Source organism: Halichoerus grypus, chromosome 10, assembly GCF_964656455.1.
Source record: "Halichoerus grypus chromosome 10, mHalGry1.hap1.1, whole genome shotgun sequence".
In the NCBI taxonomy this organism is placed as follows: Eukaryota; Metazoa; Chordata; class Mammalia; order Carnivora; family Phocidae; genus Halichoerus; species Halichoerus grypus.
In genome coordinates, this window is record NC_135721.1 from 114,997,424 (window position 1) to 115,014,279 (window position 16,856).

At 43.5% G+C, this 16,856-nt stretch overlaps 2 pseudogenes; both read right to left on the reverse strand.

Moving 5' to 3' along the window:
* Positions 1 to 292: 292 nt before the first annotated feature.
* LOC118527637 (U6 spliceosomal RNA) lies at positions 293 to 389 on the reverse strand (annotated as a pseudogene).
* A 10,552-nt stretch (positions 390 to 10,941) lies between these two features.
* LOC118527610 (MICOS complex subunit Mic10 pseudogene) lies at positions 10,942 to 13,449 on the reverse strand (annotated as a pseudogene).
* Between the last annotated feature and the right edge of the window lie 3,407 nt (positions 13,450 to 16,856).

The window sequence follows — 16,856 nt, forward strand, 5'->3', positions numbered from 1 at the left end:
ACTGTGGCCAGCAGAAAGACAAGACAAGCCAGGTGGAGTGGTGTGGAGAAAGGCTTTTCTGAGGTTCCTAATCACACTTGGGCTGAGAACCAGGGGCCCTATTAGGGCCAACAGCTTCCCACACAGAGTTGCCTCTTCATCTTGGATGACAGCTCCACATCTGGGCCCTCCTCCTCCTCATTCCCATCACTATTAGTAGGTAATTTGTTCATTCGTTCAAATTTTTTTTTAGTCAACTAGTTTATTCCTTTTTTTTTTAAGCTTTAATTTTAATGCCAGTTAGTTAACATACAAATGTATGGAGCACTTCATGAATTTGCCTGTCACAGGGGCCACGCTAATCTTCTCTATATTATTCCAATTTTAGTCTATGTGCTGTCGAAGCGAGCTATTGATTCAAATATTTATTGAATACCTACTATGGACCAGGAACTATGCTAGAGGCTGGGGATAAAGCCCCTGTCCTAGAGGAGCTAATGTCTTAGTTGGAGGGGGTATTATATACATAAACACATATATCATGGACAAAACGTCACATCAAGTGGTGGTGAGTGCCATGAAGAAAAATGAGAGGGTCTCCTGACTTGGAAGATGGGAGATACTCTAGAGAGGAGGTCAGGGAGGCCTGTCTGAGGAGCAGAGAACTGAGTGTCGGGGGGAAGACATATTTTGGGCAAAGGGAACAGCAAGCACTAAGACCTTAGGTGAGAATATGCCTGGCACATTTCAGGAGTGACGAGGACACCGTTGAGGCTGCAGTGAAATGAACTAGGGGCAGAGGAGAGGAAACTGGGTTGTAAAGCTGCCAGGAGATGGAGAACCGTGAGCTTCAGCAGGGGAGGCCGACTCTCCTTCTTTTCCTTTGCCTTTTCCACCATCCTCACGTGTTCCTTTCCTGTGCCTGCACCAACTTATCGTGGACTGGTGGTATAAAGCAACTGAAATTTTTCTTGCAGAGTGATGGAGACCAGAGTCCAAAATCAAGGTGTCAACAGGGCCATACTTGCTCCGAAGGCTCTAGGGGAGAATCCTTTCTTGCCTCTTCCAGCTTCTGGTGGCTCTGAGAGTTCACTGGTTTATGGCCACATCCCTCCAATCTCTATCTCCATCTTCCCATGGCCTCCTCTTCTCCCTCTGTCTCTTTCCTCTTCTTGCCTCTTCTGAGGATGCTTGTCATTGGATTTAGGATTTAGGGCCCATCCAGATAAACTCATCTCGAGATCCTTAACTGAATTGCCACAGGTTCTGGAGGTAGGACGTAGGTATATCTTTTGAGGGGCCACTGTTCAACCCACTGCACTTCATTTTTCTAGGATCTAAGGCAGACCAAGTAGGGCCTCTGTGGGTTTGTTTCCACCTTTACAGAAGAGGACAATGGCACGGATTCCTAGGGTTGTCAAGAGGGAAAGATGAAGTCAGGAATAAAAAGGTGCCCCACATACGTTGGTGCTCAATATTGAATTGTTATTATTGGGGGATGGCCCCATGATATTAGTCACTTTATCAAGTTTCCGAGTTTCTATTGAGTGCAGAGCCTCTATTAGGCACCATGGGAGTCGAAAAGGAAGGGGCAGGCCCAACATCAGATCCCCCTCCTGACTCTGCTCTGGTTGGCAAAGAGTACCCGCCACCCTCACCCTTTGTGATAGTTTTTTTTTTTTTAAAGATTTTATTTATTTGAGAGAAAGAGAATGAGAGAGAGTGAGCACATGAGAGTGGGGAGGGTCAGAGGGAGAAGCAGACTCCCCGCCGAGCAGGGAGCCCGATGCGGGACTCGATCCAGAGACTCCAGGATCATGACCCGAGCCGAAGGCAGCCGCCTAACCAACTGAGCCACCCAGGCGCCCACCCTTTGTGATAGTTAATTTTATGTGTCAACTTGATTGGGCCACAGGGTGTCCAAATTAAACATTATTTTTGAGTGTCTCTGTGTGTTTCCAGATGAGAGTAGCATTTAAATCAGTGGACTCAGTAAAGTGGATTGTCTTCCTCAATGTGGGTGGGCATCATCCAATCCACTGAGGGCCTGAATAGAACAAAAGGTGGAGGATGGGAGGATTTTTTCCCTTTCTGACTACTTGTTTGAGCTGGGACATTGGTCTTCTCCTGCTCTTGGACTGAATTACACCACTAGGTTTCCTGAGGATGGCAGGTCATGAGACTCCGTCTCTGTAATCATGTGAGCCAATTCCTCAAAGTAAATTTCTCTCTTCCTTTTTTTAACATGGATGAATCTCAGATACTAAATTGAGTGAAAGAAGCCAAACAAAAAGGAGTACATGCTGGATAATTCCACTTGTATGAAGTTCAAGAACAAGCAAAACTAAAGTATGTTTATAGAAATTAGGACAGTTGTTACTTTGGCAGAGGGACTGGGGACTCTAACTAGGAAGGGACATGAAGGAGCCACCTAGTGGTCTGAAAATAGTCTGGGTAGAGGTTACATGGTTTTAACAAAAGTAAAAATGCATGAAGCTGGATGCTTAGGACAGGTGCATTTTATTTACTTAACTGTACGTATGCTATGTCTCAATCACAACATTAATAAGTCTGCCAATACCAAATGTTGACAACAATGAGGAGTACCAGGACTTCTCATGCTTTGTTAGTAGGGGAGAAGTAAATACACATAACCTCTCTGGGGAGCCAGTTAGCAATAACTTGCAAAGTTGAAGCTGTGCATGCCCACCAATTCCGTTTGCAAGTCTATACCCGAGAGAATATCACACATGTGCACGAGAAGACATGTACAACACTGTTCATTGCATCACTGTTTGTAAATGTGAAATATTAGAAGCAATCTGAAGGTCCATCAACAGGATAATAAGATGTGGTGTACTCATGTAATGTAATTATACATACCAGGTGGGTTAGAGAGAAGAGGTAGAGAATCATAGGTAGTAGATCTAGAAGGGCCTCAAAGATCAAGTCCATGCTCTATTTTAGACATAATGATACTGAGACCTAGAGAGGCTGACCCATTTGTCCAGGGTCACACAGCAAATTAATGAACAAGTCAGGGGAGGCCTAGGTTTTCATACTCCCAACCCAGTACTCATCCCTAGGGATAGAAAGGGAATTAGTTATGAACCCTGTTCAGGGAGCTTCCTTGGGGGTGGGAGGCAGTTTCACACATGGGGATGGTAAGCACAATCATGTTTTGGGTGTAGGGACACTCTGCCCACAGAGATGTCCTATGGCCAGCTCAAGGTCCAGCTGCCCCATCACAAATCTTGGGACATCTTCACCACTTCTCTGAGACCAGGCCAGGATTGCTCAGGGACCTTCAGCAGGTGCTGCCACCAAAGGGAGTTGGGGCAGAATGAAGATATGGATGCCATCCTCCTCCCATCAGGATCTAAACTCACTTCCCATCCTGGGCCCATGCCTGCCCTGCCTGTGGCACTCCCCCACTCAGCCATCCCATCACTCCTTGCTGCTTCAGGCTTCCCTATCCCTGGTCCCGCCCACATAGGTCCTTGTTTTAGATGTTTCCTCTGTGGCCTCGGAACCTCTTTTTCTATACAAAGCACACTTCTTGACCTTCCCAGAATGTTTCCTTTCAGAGCCACTGTACTAGAGTAAAAGGGGGGCCCTGACTTGAGGTTGACTTTACTTGGAGGAAGAATACTTTGTAAAATTTGTCCAGAGAGATATCCTAATCTTCACAGGGGTCCTTATAGCAGCCTTATTTCCCCTCCTGAGCCTTCAGAAAGGGTACCACATCCCCTTAAGTCGTCTCAAGCAGAGGGCTCTCATTTCCTGTCAACTCCATGCATCTCAGAACTTTCTCCATTCCCTAGTGTTCCTTGCACATTGTTGCTTCAGTTGAACTGTCTGAACCTCTCTTTTCTCAGATGCAGAGTGGAGATAGTCAAAGTATTACCAAAGAATGCTCTTGGTTGCAAGTAATAGAAAACCGGACCAATGGTAGGTTAGGGGACTTTGTCTTACAGGAAGTCTCAACACAGGGGGCTGCTTGGGTTGTTTCACTGGCTTAATGATGTCATGGCCAGGGTCTCTGTGATTCTGTTGTGGCCTCATGGAATATGTTGTTCATGGATGACATCATGTCCATGTGCCAGGTAGAAAAAGAAAGTAAAAGAATGAAGGATGAGCAACCTGAGTCTGTTCTTGGAAAGCCAAGGTGTTCCCAGAAGTTTTACCCAGTGGGCAGTCTCTACTGTCTCATTGGCCAGAACTTTACACAGTGCCCCCCTTACCTAGAAGGTAGCTAGAGAGGCGGATATTGATGAGGTCAGTCACTGGCCAACAGTATCCACACACACACATCTACCTCTCGGGGGTGATATGAGGATTACAAGAGCATAGTGCCACCAGAATAGCTAAGATGTAAAAGGCTGACAATATCAAGTGTTGATGAGAATGTGGAGCAACTAGAACTCTCATACATTATTGGTAAGAGAATAAATTTGGTACAGCCCCTTTGGAAACTATTTGGCAATACATACTAAAGCTAAATCTACATCTCCCTTATGATTCAGCAACACCCCTAGGTTTATATGTCCAAGAGGAGTAAATAAATATGTCCAAAAGGCATATGCATGAGTGTTCATGGCAGCCTTCTTCTCTGAAAACAACCCTGATGCCTGTCAACAGCAAAACAGATCAATTGTGGACTATTCGTACGATGGGACACTGCATAACAAAAGGGGGGGGGTGGGAGAAGAAGAGGAGAGGAAGAAATTCATACACACAACAGCATGGCTTGTCCAAAGTCATGCTGTAAAGGTGGGATTCAAGCCCAGGTATGGTGACTCCAAATCCTGTGCTTCTTAGAGGAAACAGGATCTCCAACTGGTGGGAAGGTAAATTAGAAAAGCCTTCTTGAGGGAGGTTTGGCAGTGTCATTATTAAAAATATAATGGCCTTTGACCAGCAAGTTCACCATCACAACCTGCCCTAGGAAATATGTCTTTGTGGAAAGAAGCATGTGCAAGGATGTTCACTTCAGCATTGTTTGTCATGGGGGAAAATAGGAAACAATCCAAATACCCACCAATAGGGTACTGAGGTGCATTGTTGCATTTGGAAAGGCTCTTAGAAGTGCAAAAGAGAAGTGTGGACTCTCAGTTGAAATCCTGTTTCATTCACTTGGTAATATATTTACCCTCTCTAGGCCTCACTTTCTTCACATTTATTTACTTACTTATTTATTTATATTTATTTTTTTAAAAGTAAGCTCTACGCCCATGGTGGGACTTGAACTCACAATCTTGAAATCAAGAATCACAGGCTCCACCAACTGAACTGGCCAGGTCCTCTACTTTTTTCACCTTTAAAATGGAAAGAATGCTAGTGATCAAAGGCTGTCTGGTTGAAATCAGATATGCACATGAAGCCCAGAGGGAGGATGGGGCCTGGTCCCTCGGAGGCACTTGGGCATATTTTCACAGCATACACAGTATGAGATCCTGGGCAGTTGTTAAAAAGAACTAGGTTTTGGGGGGAGGGGGGCGCCTGGGTGGCTCAGTCAGTTAAGCTCTTGATCTCAGCTCATGTCTTGATCTCAGCTCAGGTCTTGATCTCAGGGTCAGGAGTTCAAGCCGCATTGGGTGGAGCCTACTTTAAAAAAAGAAAACAAGAGCTAGGAGGTGTGCCTGGCTGGTTCAGTTGAAGAACATGTGACTCTTGATCTCGGGGTCATGAGTTCAAGCCCCATGTTGTATATAGAGATTACATAAGTAAATAAGTATTTTAAAAATTTTTTTAAAAAATAAAAAGAACTAGGAAATCTCTATGTACTTGTATAGAAAAGTAATCTCTAAGTCCTAGGGTGAAGTAGGAAAAGCTAGTTGCAGAACAACATTTCTAGTTGCTCTTCCCCCTTGGAAAAGCAAGCATATATTTTCCTATATGTTATGCCACAGATCCATAAAAAACAAGACCTAGCAGGATATGGACCACATGTTTGACAGTGTTACCTCTGGGGCAAAGGCGGAATTACCCCTGGGCTCTGTCATTTACTAGCTATGTGATCTTGGGCAAGTTACAGTGCCTCTCTGTGCCTCAGTTGTCCCATCTTTAAAATGGGGGTACGCTAGTAGCTACCCGATAAATGGTTGTAAGGACTAAATGAATTAACACACACGAGGGTGCCTCGGTGGCTCAGTTGGTTAAGCGACTGCCTTCAGCTCTGGTCGTGATCCTGGAGTCCCAGGATCAAGTCCCGCATCGGGCTCCCTGCTCAGCGGGGAGTCTGCTTCTCCCTCTGACCCTCCTCCCTCTCATGCTCTCTGTCTCTCATTTTCTCTCTCGCAAAAAAAAAAAAAAAAAAAAAGAATTAACACACACGAATCACCTAGAACAGTGCCTGTAACACAGTGTAGAGAACTGTTAGCTATTACTCATGAAATTTTCTTTTTATTCTTTTGTGCTCTTTTACTCTGCTGAAAATTTCTCTGTCTTGGTCAGAAGTGGGGAACAGCTACCCCCTCACAGCTCCTTCAGAGTTTTATGTAGAGGAAAAGCTTGAGAAAGTTTGAAGGATTGTACTGGAGACACAGGATAAAGATAGGCCCGTGGGTGGTGACCAAGAGTGGGCCTGGGTGTGGGACAGTGGAGGAAGGGATGGACGCAGCCGGACCCGGTCTCCAGGAACAGGGCCTAAGGACTGCATTTCATCCAATTTAAGACCCATCGTTGTAATATGTACCATTATTTTGTGCAACACCATGTGCTTTTTACACACACCTCAACTATTACATGCATCCCCATTTCAAAGATTAAAAGGCAAACAGATGTGCATTGTAGACTCATTAAAATATGGGTCCTTGGGCGCCTGGGTGGCTCAGTCGTTAAGCGTCTGCCTTCAGCTCAGGTCATGATCCCAGGGTCCTGGGATCGAGTCCCACATCGGGCTCCCTCCTCGGCGGGAAGCCTGCTTCTCCCTCTCCCACTCCCGCTGCTTGTGTTCCTGCTCTCGCTATCTCTGTCTCTGTCAAATAAATAAATAAAATCTTTAAAAAAATAATAATAAAAAAAAAATAAAATAAAATAAAATAAAATATGGGTCCTTAAAGCACTGAAAAATTATAATGCCCTCACCCCCATTTTTTAACATCCTACTAAGCTGTAAAATAAGTAGAACAGGATTTTCCCTGTGATGATTACTTTGAAGTTTCGGGGTGGGGGGAATAGTAAATGTCAAATTCTTTCCTTAAACCATATCTCGTCTTCTTTGTTCCCCTGCATGGGCTGAGTCAGCCTGTTGGGTGACCCAGGCCTGCCCTGGGGGAGGGGGGAAGCCACACAACCAAGTTCTTTGAGCCTCTCCCCTGCCCTGAGGGCAGCAGTGGCTGGAAAAGGGCCCGGCTTTATGGGGGAACAATGGTGCCAGCCAGCTGTGGGTGAGGCAGGGCTGAGCAGACTGGCCTAGCCTGGCCCGGCTCCCAAAAAGTGACCCTTGTACCTCAGGGATCCACTCCACTGGGGCAAAAGGTCTGAGAGATCCAGGCAAAGAGGAGAGGGGATCGCCTCAACATCCCTGGTGAATAGCTCTGTGCGTGAAATCCCGGAATCTCTTAGCCAGGGGCCTGCAGGGCCGGTGGGATTCAACAGTCCCATTGTACAGATAGGAAATCAAAGACCTCAAAGGGGCTAAAACTTACTCCGGGTCACACACTAAGTCAGAGGCAGAGCCGGAGCCAGGACCCAGGTTCCCTCTGACTCACCAAGTGCACTGTCAAGCGATGATTTGTGCAATCCTTTATAAACATGCCCAGGTCACGTGGTTTTGATGAAGTGACTGACACTTCAGACACAGTGTCTGACCCACACGATCTCTGGAATGAGATCCGCACGACCTGAAGTATGAGCATCTCCAGGACAGGGGAGATCTGTGGGCACCTGCCTGTTCCCACTCCTTCCAGCCAATCTGTACTGTGACATAGTAACTGCTTGGGTTCAAAGCCCACCCCTAATACCTCCCCTGTGCATGATCCTGGGTAAATTACTTTGTCACTGCAGTAGCTAGCCTCCATGATGGCCCCCAGTGGCTTTCACCACCTGGTCTTCCTACTCTTGTATAGTCGGTCCCCTCCTACAGTGATTAGAGCTGACCTGTGTAACCACTAAGATACTATAGTAATGACAGTGTGGCTTCAGAGGCTAAGCCAGAAAATGCATTTTGGCTTCCACTTTGCTCTCTTGGATCAGTTGCTCTAGGAGAAGTCAGCTGCCATGTTCTAAGCGCACTCAAGCAGCCCCGTGGCGAGATCCACATGGCAAGTAACTGACACAACTGCCAACCGATTTGCCAGACCTGTTCGGGGGCCACCTTGGAACCGGATCCTCCAGCCCTGGTGAAGCTTGAAGATGACTGCAGCCCTGGTTGACAGCTTGACTGGAGTCTCATGGGGTGCCCCAGGCTAGAATCACCCCATTAATCTGCTCTTAAATTCCCAACCCACAGAGAATGCGTGAGATAATAAATGATTATTGTGGTTTTCAGCTGTTAAGCTTCAGAATAATCTGTTATGCAGCAATAGATAATGACTATAGTCAGTCATTCTCAGCCTCCCTTTCCTTACCTTTGAAATGGAGATGAAGAAACACCTGCTCCAGAGAATCACAGGGAGGATTCAGTAGAATGATGCCTGGGAAGGGTCTGGCTCCTGGCGAACGCTCGTGGAGAGGAGCCAACATTGCTGTATTACTTTAGTCTTTATTCTTTTTTTTTTTTTTTAAAGATTTTATTTATTTATTTGACAGAGAGAGAGAGAGCGAGAGCAGGAACACAAGCAGGGGGAGTGGGAGAGGGAGAAGCAGGCTTCCCGCCGAGCAGGGAGCCCGATGTGGGACTCGATCCCAGGACCCTGGGATCATGACCTGAGCCGAAGGCAGACGCTTAACGACTGAGCCACCCAGGCGCCCTAGTCTTTATTCTTTGAGAGCAGAGGTGAATACTGTGTGAGGAAGGGCCAGGAGGGAGGATGACATAGCAACACCCGGTATCTTCTCTATCTTCCTGGCCTCTCAGTTCTGACTCTCTACTTGCCTTCCCTCTCAGGGGACAGAAGTCCTACGGGAACCTCAGTCTCCTTAGGAGGCAGGGTGGGACTGGGCCAATGCTCCTCGGAGCATTCACCTGACCATCTCAGTCTCTGGCATCCTCACCCCTGCAGCTGATCTAGTGATTTCTTGCTCATCTGCCAGGCGGCCCGATGCACAGAATTTGCTTCATCTCAGCACTTTGCAGGGATGTTCCCTTACCCCTGGCAGCCACACAGCTAAGGACTGCTTTGCTCCTTATTCTATCTCTGAGAACTGAGTTTAAATTTTAACTCTGCTCCTGATTTACCTTTTGTCAAGTCACTCAACCTCTTGAGCCCCATTTCCTCATCTGGCAACCAGAGATAGTGAATTTCGCCTCAGGGTTGTTGGGGGAAGAAAATGAAGCAAGACAGTGAGCTAGGAATGCTTTGTTAAGTGGAAATAATAAACTGTAAATGCCCCCAAGCCTGTCCCCAGCTCCCTGCTCTGCCCCGTCCTCCCAGCGGCCACACTGAATTCTCACAGGCAGCCTCTGCCTCTCTTTGGGCTTGAGACCAACCTTACTTTTTAATCAGGGGACTATATTTTGTTTTTTTTAAGTTTTTATTTATCTGTTAGAGACAGGGAGAGAGAGAGAGCACAAGCAGGGGGAGTGGCAGGCAGAGGGAGAAGCAGGCTCCCCGCTGAGCAAGTAGCCCCATGCGGGGCTCAATCCCAGTACCCTGGGATCATGACCTGAGCTGAAGGCAGACGCTTAACGACTGAGTCACCCAGGTGCCCCGAGATTTGATTTCTTTAATCAGGGGCTCAGCTGTAAGTTGAAAATGTGCTCTAGTACCATGTTTCCTATGCCAAAGACCCGGTTCAAAATAAACTATTTTTAAATCAAAGTAATAAAATCACAGTATAGAATACTGACCTTAAATCTGGATGGGCACTGAAATCCCCCTGAGGAGTTCATGTTGACGCCAGAGATTTAAATTTAATTATCTAGGTTGTGGCTTGGACATTGGGATTTTTAAAAGCTCCCCTGCCTTACTCCCCTGAATGAAACAATTGTTTTCAAGATACCCCACACCAGGTAATGAAGGACAGTGATCCCCCAGAGCCTGGAAACAAGTGAGGTGGGTGCTATGATTTCCCCAGATTACTGTCTTGAGAGGGAGTTTTCAGGCCATATGGTGCAGGGAGGGGGCACCCAGATGGAGCCCAGCAGCCACTTTGAGTTGGGGAGACAGAGAGCTGAGAGTCTGGGAAGACCAAAAGAGTACCAAAGAGTGGAGAGAGAGAGAGAATTCTGGAGATCTACTCAAATATTCAGCTGAGTACTTACTAGCACGTGCATGTGAAGAAACTATCCAAGGACAAGGAAAGAACCAGACAAAAGGGTTAGAGGGAACAGTGTTCAGTGCTCATGAAGGGCCAAGAATAGTGCCTGATTCCACCAGCCAGACTGGCAAGCCTCATGATTCATAGGGCATTGGGTAGAATACACACACGGGTATTGCCTCAGCAGTGGAGAAAAGCTGGGCCTAGACTAAGCCCTGCTTTGGTCCCACCTATCTTAAAAGCAAGACCCAAAAGGATCAAACTGTTTCCAAATAAGTGCATCCCAGAACAAAGTGTAAGAATACTCAGAGAATTACAAAAATATCCTGCAGCCAACAGGTAACATTCATGGTATGTGGCATCCAATAAAAACATTTACCAGTCATGCAAAGCAGGAAATAATGAGAAGAAAAAGGAATTGAAACTGACCCAGAACTGACAAAATTAGCAGAGAAGATATTAAGACAGCTATTATAACTGTACATGTCCAAAAAGTTAAGCAGACACATGGAAGACATAAAAAAGAAATCAAGCATCTAGAAATGAGTGAGATGTTATTTATTTATTTATTTATTTATTTATTTATTTATTACTGGGCTGCCTATTTTTAATTTATTTCTTTTAAGACCACCTCCTTGCAATTTCCAAAGAGAAAATACAAAACAAGAAACAGACTTTGTTTCAGATACATAAACAGTGTGCTGGAGTTTAAAGCATTACTGATAACATTGTTACAGAAGAATGTCAGTTTACTCCAGGGCATTTCAGTATTCCTGAGGAATAAACATGATTTCTCTTTTCCTCCCACTGGGGTGTTCTCAGGTATAAGTCACTGCCCGGGCTCTTTGACATATTTTCCATGTAGAAGATACGGAGCCTGGAAATCATGCTGACAGTTGGAGTAGGCCATTCCCAATCCCATGCCAGAATTAAAGGCTAATGGCCACATTCTTCTTTTAAAGAAGGTAAGTGAGAAAACAAGTCCTACTCAGAAACTAGTCCCGATTTTCACGGACCCCATCCGCCATGCACCGGTCCCACTTCCTGCCCAGCTCTGAATCCCAGGGGTTCCCCACCCACAGCTCCCGCTTTCCTTAAGGTGGGGGCGGGGGGTTGCCCTGCTCCTGAGATGAGTGAGATTTTAGAATATACTGAATGAGGGGTGCCTGGCTGACTCACTCTTTGGAGCATGCAACTCTTGGTCTTGGGGTTGTGAGTTCGAGCCCCACATTGGGTGTAGTGATTACTTAAAGATAAAAAAAAATTTTTTTTTAATAAAATAAAAATAAAATGCACTGGATGGGATTAACAGCATATTAGACATTACGGTACAGAATAAAAGATTGGTAAACTTGAAGATATAGCTATAGAAAATATCCAAAATGAAACAGAAGAAAAGAGAATGTCAAAATAATGAACAGAGCATTAGTGAGCTGTGAGACAACTTTAAGCAGTCTAATACATATGTAATTAGAACCTCTGAAGGTGATGAGGGTGGGATAGAAAAATTATTTAAGGTAATAATGGTTGGGGTGCCTGGATGGCTCAGTCGGTTGAGCATCTAACTCTTGGTTTCTGCTTGGGTCGTGATCTCAGGGTCATGGGATCAAGCCCCATGTCAGGCTCCACGCTCAGTAGGGGGTCTGCTTGGGATTCTTTCCCTCTCCCTTTCCCCTCTGCCCCTCACCCAGATCTCTCTCTCTCTCTCTCTCTCAAATAAATAAATAAATCTTAAAAAAAATGAAGCAATGGGAGCACCTGGGTGGCTCAGTTGTTAAGTGTCTGCCTTCGGCTCAGGTCATGATCCCAGGGTCCTGGGATCGAGCCCCGCATCGGGCTCCTTGCTCAGCGGGAAGCCTGCTTCTCCCTCTCCCACTCCCCCTGCTTGTGTTCCTTCTCTCACTTTGTCTCTCTCTGTCAAATAAATAAATAAAATCTTTTAAAAAAAATTTAGGGGTGCCTGGGTGGCTCAGTTGGTTAAGCAACTGCCTTCGGCTCAGGTCATGATCCTGGAGTCCCGGGACCGAGTCCCGCATCGGGCTCCCTGCTGAGCAGGGAGTCTGCTTTTCCCTCTGACCCTCCCCCCTCTCATGCTCTCTCTCTCTCTATCTCATTCTCTCTCTCTCAAATAAATAAATAAAATCTTTTTAAAAAATTTAAAAATGAAGCAATAATGGCTAAAAAATTTCCAAGTATGATGACATAATTGTCTATGTAGAAGAAAAACCCCAGTGGAATCTACTTTTTAAAAAAACTACTAGAACTAATAAAAAGATCAATATACAAAAATAAATTGTATTTCTCTATACTAGAAATGAATAATTGGAAATTGGAACAAGAATATTATTTATAGGGGCGCCTGGGTAGCTCAGTTGGTTAAGCATCCAACTCTTGATTTCAGCTCAGGTCATGATCTCAGCGTCATGAGATCGAGCCCCATGTCCAACTCCACACTGGGCGTGGAGCCTGCTTAAGATTCTCTCTCTCCCTCTCCCTCTGCCCCTCTACTTGCCACTCCCCATTCCCCATGCTCTCTCTCTCTCTGAAGAAAAAACATATATATATATTATTTGTAGTAGCATCCAAAACTATGAAATACTTAGGGATAAGTATGGTAAAGAATATGAAATATCTCTCTACTCTGAAAACTACACAACATTGCTGAGAGACTAAAAAAGACTTAAATAAATTGAGAAATATACTGTGTTATGGGTCAGAAGACTTAATTCTCCCCAAATTGACCTATAAATTCAATGCAATCCCAATTAAAAATTCCAGTGGGCTTTTTGTAGAAATTGACAAGCTGGTTCTAAAATTCATATGGAAATGCAAGAGCCTAGGATAGTCAAAACCTGATTTTAAGACTATATAAAACTATAGTAGTCATGACAATATGGTCTTGGCAGAAAGATTGAGAAACAGAGTAATGGAACAGAACAGATTTGAGAAACACATCCACGTAGTATATGGACAACTGATTTTCTACAAAGATTCTAAGGCAAGGATAACCTTTTCTACAACTGGTGTTGAAACAACTGGTTATCCCTATGCAAAAGAAAAATATAATAAAATGTAAAAAGAATTTTGATTCATACCTTGCACCATCTACAAAAATTAACTCAAATTGTAGTCCTAAATGTAAAACTGAAAACTTTATGACAGTGGGTTAACCAAAGTTTTCTTAGATACAATACCAAAAGCACAATCCATAAAAGAACAAATTGATAAAATGGATTTCATGGAAATAAAAAACTTCTGCTTTTCAAAAGGCACTGTTAGAAGAATGAAAAGACAAGTCACAGACTAAGAAAAAAATACTTGTAAATCATAAAAAATAAAGTACCAGAATATATAAACAACTCTCAAGACTCATGAAGAGAACAAACAACCCAAGAATGAGCAAGCAATTTGAATAGACACTTCACCAAAGACGAGATATGGTTGGTAAATAAGTGCATGAAAAGATGCTCAACATAATTAGTTATTAGGGAAATGCAACTTAAAACTGCAATTAGAAACCACTACACACCTATTATGGGGTACCTGGCTGGCTCTGTTAGAGGACATGCAACTCTTGATCTGGGGGTCATGAGTTTGAGCCCCGTGTTGGATGTAGAGATTACTTAAATAAATAAAACTTAGAAAAAAATGTTAACAAAAGAGAAACCTCTATACACCTATTAGAATGGCTAAGATTAGTAAAGCTGACCACAGCAAGTGTTGGAGGAGCTGGAACTCTTTTACGTTGCTGGTTGGGAATATAAAATTGTACAGTGATTTTGGAAATTAATTCAGCAGTTTCTTAAAAAGTTAAAAGTAGATTTACCTTTTATATAGAAATTTCATTCCTAGGCATGTAGCCAAGAGAAATGAAAGCATATGTCCATACAAAGATTCGTATATGAATGTTCACAACAGCTTTATTCCAGTGAGTACATATTCCAAAAACTGGACACAATCCAATAGTCCATCAACTGGTGAATGGATAGACAAATGGTGGTATATCCATTCAATGGTATACTGCTCATCAATAAAAAGAAATGAACTGTTGATACATGCTACAGTATGGATGAAGCTCAGGATAATTGTGCTGAGTAAAGAAACCAGACACAAAAGAGTACATACTGTGTGATTTCATTTATATAAAATTCTAAAAAATCTAAACTGATCTATGGTGATAGACAACAGATCAGTGATCTCCTGGGACATGGCAGAAGGAAGGGATTGTAAAGGAACATGAGGAAACTTTGGGAAGTGATGGATATATTTGGTTTCATGGGTCTTTACATATGTCAAAGTTTATCAAATTGCACACTTTAAATATGAACAGTTTATTTTGTCATTTGCTTCTTAATACAGCTGTTTTAGGGGCGCCTGGGTGGCTCAGTCATTAAGTGTCTGCCTTCGGCTCAGGTCATGATCTCAGGGTCCTGGGATCAAGCCCCGCAACGGGCTCCCTGCTCCTCAGGAAGCCTGCCTCTCCCTCTCCCACTCCCCCTGCTTGTGTTCTCTCTCTCTGTCAAATAAGTAAATAAAATCTTGGGGCGCCTGGGTGGCTCAGTTGGTTAAGTGGCTGCCTTCGGCTCAGGTCATGATCCCAAGGTCCTGGGATCGAGCCCCGCATTGGGCTCCCTGCTCGGCGGGAAGCCTGCTTCTCCCTATCCCTCTGCCTGCCTCTCTGCCTACTTGTGCTCTCTATCTCTCTGTCAAATAAATAAATAAATAAATAAATAAATAAATAAATAAAATCTTTTTTTAAAAAAATAAAATAAAGCTGTTTGTAAAAATTTCCCAAGTGATTCTAAGACCCAGCATAGATTTAGAATACTGTTACAGAACATTTAAAGCTTAAAAGAAACCCCACAATTCCATACAATCCCAACAAATTTATTGTTGGTATTCTGATGGATCATCTAATCTTGTCTTCAAATTTGTATACATTTACTTATGACACGTTCTTTTTTTTTTTATCAGAAGAGTAATATATGCCCAATGAAATCTGGAAAAATATAGAAAGTAGAAAGAAGAGAAAAGATCACCCATAATCACACTACTCAAATATAACCACTGTTGACATTTTTAGTATATTTTCTCCCAGGCTCAGAGGAAAGGTCTCAGCTGTAGAAACAAAATTTGGAGGGGAGCCTGGCTGGCTCAGTTGGCCGAGCATGCAACCCTTGATCTTGGGGTTGTAAGTTTGAGTCCCACACTGGGTGTAGAGATTACTTATAAATAAAATATTTTAAGAATAAATAAAATTTGCAGTCACTGACACAGGGATGGTAATTTTGATTTTGATTTTTTAAAATAAATTTTAGGGGTGCTTGGGTGGCTCAGTCAGTTAAGCCTCTGACCCTTGATTTCAGCTCAGGTCATGATCTCAGTGTCATGGGATAGAGCCCAACTTGGGCTCTGCATTCATCAGGGAGTCTGCTTAAGATTCTCTCTCTCTCTCTCTCTGCCCCCTGCCCCGGCTCACACACTCTCTCTCTTTATTATTTATAAATAAATAAATAAATAAAACCATTATTTAAAAAAAGGACATCTGATTATGGAGTAGAAATTCAATATTAGGGAATTATTATTCATTTTCCTATGTGCGATAATGATTTGGTTAGGAAGGACACATCCTTTTTGGGGCATGCATGCTGAAGTATATGTACTGCTGAAGTGTCATGATGTCTAACACTTATTTTCAAAAGGTTTAGGAAAAAAACAACAAAAAAAGTACACACATGCCTATGTGTAGGTAAAGCAAATATGGGAAATGTTAGCAGTTATTAAATCTGAGTATTTGGTTGATCATTGTATTATTCTTTCAATTTTTCTGTATATTTGAACATTTTCATAATTAAAATTTTATTTATTTATCTATTTATTTATTTATTTAAGAGGAGGAGGGGGAGGGGCAGAGGGAGAGAATCTCAAGCAGACTCCCTGCTGAGCACTGAGCCCCATGCAGGGCTTGATCTCATGACCCTGAGATCATAACTGGAGCCGAAACCAAGACTAAGATACTTAACCGACTGAGCCACATGGGCAGCCCCGCAATCAGATAATCAAAATTGCCCATTTTATAGCTTTTTTTTTTAACAAGAATCCACTGACGTTTCACATAAAGTGTTTTGGTCTTACAGCTCTTCAGTCTCCTCTAACCTAGAACAGCAGTGCCCCCTCCCTCCTACTTTCCATGGCACTGATGTTTTGAAGTAACAGGGCCAACTGTCTTGAGTAATGTCTTACATTCTGTCATTGTGTAATTGCTTGTGGTGTTATTTAACTTACTCCTCTGTCTTGTGTATTTCCTATAAATTGGAAACTAGGTCTCAAGTCCTCATTATATTTGGGATAAATATTTTGGGCCAAAATACAGAGCTTCATAGGTCATGTTGGGGTACCTCACATTGTATCATTTCTATAGACACATCATGTCAGGGGTCTCTCTGTAAATAATGCTGATGTTGATCAACCGGTGAGGGGGTGACAGATAGCCAGCTCTTGCTATTGGAAAA